Genomic DNA, 4197 nt, shown 5'->3' on the forward strand with positions numbered 1-4197 from the left:
CATCAAGGTTTGATTACAATGCCACTGCTTACCCGTTTCGTGCCAAGGCAGAAATCATAAGCCGGGCTGAATACAAATGTCCACAAATAGGAAGATTTAATTGGGCGGATATGTACATGACTTGAAACTGGAAAAAGACGTGCCATTGCTATGTCAGCCGATTGTCTCGACTGTCGCGGTCGTCAACTGTTCGCAGGCAAGTACCGCGCTAGTGAGAGAAAGCTTGAGAAAATTAAGGACTGTTTTTTGAGAGGTGCATTATGTATACTGTTACAATTTTTTGATGCCCAATGTGGTTTTCAACGAAATATTTGCTGTTAACTATTGCGACCGCGTTTTTTAGTCAATCTCAAACAAGGCAGTTTCCTAGTAAAAAAAACCAAAGCATGTGCATTGTAGGCCTATGTAGGCGTTCATTCACTACGCCTTTTGATCCTTGTTTCGCTGCTCTCTTAGGGGCAAATATTTCAGTGCTTCGGTGTTCACAAGCTTGACCACTGATGTTTGCGTTAAAAAAACGCAGTTGCTGTGCGTGTGGCAGGATGAGGTGACAGGCCTACCTACAGGTGGGCCACCTATCGGTACTGATTTTCCTACTGCCATCGGGGGTGCTATCCGACCACCGGCTTGGTGAAGGCCTCGCCTACACGTATGCGACCCTCGACACCTGGTGCCACCAGGCCAGGTAGGTTTTCATTTACAGCAGTCTACTAATAGGAACTTCCTCGCAACTTTCCCACCTCGCTTTTCAAGTCCTTTGTAGTGACCTAGAATTGAATTGATTGCTGTAAGGATTGTGCCGCACATTGCTCAGGCATAAATGAACCTCACCTAGGAAATGCGAACATTGAGAAACGCAAGTTCCACACTCGCCGTCATGGCGGCGAGTGGCGCACACACTTCCAGCTCTGCGTGCTCATAAATACCCGATAAAGTGGACGAGGGGACGACCGCCTCCGTAGCTCAATTGGTAGAGAATCGGGCGCGTTATCCGAAGGTTGCACGTTCGGTCCCTGCCGGCAGGATGTTGTCTTTTCGTCCACTTCACTTTATTCACGTTTATATAATTACTACGGTACAGTTAAAACAGTACAATTAACGTCCCCTATACCTTCCTTGTAGTCTGTTGGTTCTCAGTAAGGTTTTATCAAACAAAAGACACGAGCCGTTAAAATTCTCTTCTTTCGTTCAAGGCAGATTCAGTGTTACGCCTTTCGCTAATCCGAATGCTGTCATCATGGTAGCATAGCAGTTACATATCTAACACATTTAACAATTTGGTGGGTGAACTTGCGTCCAGCGGCTGTCGCGTGGTACAGTGGTTGTACGGTGCTCTGCTGCTGACCGGAAATACGCAGGGTTGATCCCAGCGCGGAGGTGGAATTTTGAAGGAGGCGAATTGTTAGAGTTCATGTACGTACATTCAGGTGCACGTTAAAGAACACCAGATGGTCCAATTTCCGGAACCGACTACGCCTTGCCTCATAAGCATTCATTGTTTTGGCACGTGAAAACCCCGGTTATTAATAAAGGATTGCTTTATAGTGGAACGCTTTGTATTTCATACGTGTGTCAACTGTATACTTTCAACCGTAATCGCTGTAGCTCGCGTAAATAACTCTGGAATGCAGATGGCTATTAGCGCGACGCATTCATTGTGTTTTGAAGCGTCGAATACAGTGGAAATGTTGTAATACGGAAAGTGGGCGATCGTGCCGAACGATAGCACGCGCAAGTTTTATGCAATCAGACATAATCACTGTGAAAGATTTTAACAAGCGCGCGTATCGATATTGTGCAGCATACAGAAGCATGCTAGGGGGCTTCAGATGTTTCGCGCATAGACTGATGATACAGGGTATCAGTATTGTGTAAGATTTCATTTGTAACGATGTGTGCTCAACCATATGCTGCTTTTCAGATATCTGTCACTAGCGCTGTCAACAAGTATTTGCAGCGCGAGAAGTGCATGCGTGAAAGAACGCGCAGGTTTCGCGACCAAGCACTCCTTGTGAAATACGCTGAACACGGGATGCAGGGTAACTGAAAGTGAAACTTGGCAAAGTGTTCATAGAAGGATACAAGGGTCTCGCAGCAACTCAACCTGAATGAATCGGGTGTTGCAGGACTGCAAGGTGAAGACTACGCCGGAATTACGGGTACGGGGACCAAGCCTACATTTTGCCCCATCCAATTGCGTTTGCTCTTTTGGCGAGTCATAGGTAAGTTCAGAAAACTGCCATTGGCCAGTTCACTTGGTGTCGGTCGTCAGCGTACTCTCACTTTCTACAGTGCCGATTGCTTTGCACTACCGCTTTCATTGTTGCGTAGAAGAGTTCGCGCACAGCGTTACAAAATTCAACTGATTGCTGAAAGAAAAGTGTAGCTGAATGCGGCATTTAACGTACGATGTCTAACCTCACGTCAGTGCACGGTGTATGCTGAAAACTGACATGAGTTCTCGTCAAAGGTCTCTGGCGTGAACGAGCTAGGTCGCTACATGGCGCCGCCAAAGGGGATGGCAACAGATATCATCATCATCATACTTACAGGAAGTTTATTAAAATACGCGTTCCTGGTTTGAGAATGATCGCCTGGAATATTTATAGTACGTTGGTCTCAGCTGGCACACAGCCTGCGCAGCCCAGGCTTGGTCACGGGGCCACAAACGAGGGGGACTCGAGATGCTGTTCTTATTATAGTGACAGCTCCTTCTAAAGAGGGCCGCCAAAAGTAAGCGGTAAGATGGGGACATAGAATTGCCCTTACCTTTGTACTAGAGTTTCCTCCATTAACGGATGAGACCATGTAGTGGAGTCTGTCAGTGTTTCGCCAGAAAACAGACCTGTAAGGCAGCGAACATATTGGGATTCTTCTGTTTAGTGAAGCATAAAGGGCGTTTTCATAAACCAATGCATACAGTTGGTAGTGATGAGAGGACGCCCTTGAAGACGAGCGTCCGGCATCCTTAACGAGAGAGGAGAAAAAGCGTCGTTTTTTGTTCACATACCTAGTGCGAGCTTGTTGCATTTTCGAATTTCTTCATCTATCTCGCTGCTACCCTCTGCTGAATTTCCCATTCGTTGTCAACCATTCCTTGCTCTAGCGCATGGTTGCCTATCCTACGTATTACGTTTTCTGGCCCAGGCTAATGCCAACAAGAATTAGGATATCCACTACCCATGTTTGTTTATTTTTTTTATTTCACAATACTTCAGGCCAGGAGTGGAATTACAAAGAAAGGAGAACAGCACAGAAAATTATAAACCCATACCGGCACTACCTGCAATACGTCAGTTTGGCTAGTACGATATTTAACAAAGAAATGAAAACAGCACACATAGTTTAGAACAACACTCGCACGAAAGTGATAGAAGTTTCAATGATGCAATATTCAACACGACAAATGGTGTTCAAGGGCTTCATCAAAATTGTCTCGCAAACGAACAATGGGGGGATGTTATGAGCTTTCGTGAGTTTAGTTGGTGAATCTATATATAACATTAGTGTATGGATCCCATACAACAGATGCATACTCCAATTTAGGTGTGATAATGGCATTATACGATTGACGTTTAACATTCGCAGTTGCCTTCGCAAGCTTCCTTTTTTTAAAAAAAGCGCAGTTTCCGAAAAGTTGAAGGGCGAAATGTGTGCCCGCCACGTCATATAACTAGAAAGACTGATCCCTAAACATAGGCGTGCGCAGGGTTCCCCACCAGGGAAGGGGGGGGGGGGGGCAAAGATTCATCGAAGCGCCCCCTCACCCTTCTAAGTCAATGTATGCGGCAGATTTTGCGCCGCCGCCCCCTCCTCTTAGGTTATTAGCGCCCCCCTCTGCGCACGCCTATGTGCCTAAATACTTATACTGTGTTACTGATTGAATGGGGGAGCCATTGATCTAGCATAAGGAATGAAACGACGAACACAATGAAAGCGCTTGTCTTCGTCTTCTTTCTTGTGTCCGTCGTTTTATTCCTTGCGCTAGTATGTCTCAACCAGCTACATAATACAGTTACAATTTTTTTTAAATTCGCAATGTGCTAGTCAACGAAAATATCTTCTGGTGACTATTGGAACAACACTTTTTACTCAAGTCACAAAACACGGGCTCTTTGCTGATAAAAACAAATCAAAGGCATTGTAGCCCTAAGCAGGCATTCAACCATTACACGTTTTGCTCTGTCGTTTGGCTGC

The sequence above is a fragment of the Rhipicephalus sanguineus genome, chromosome 1 (genome assembly GCF_013339695.2).
Source record: "Rhipicephalus sanguineus isolate Rsan-2018 chromosome 1, BIME_Rsan_1.4, whole genome shotgun sequence".
Taxonomy (NCBI): domain Eukaryota; kingdom Metazoa; phylum Arthropoda; class Arachnida; order Ixodida; family Ixodidae; genus Rhipicephalus; species Rhipicephalus sanguineus.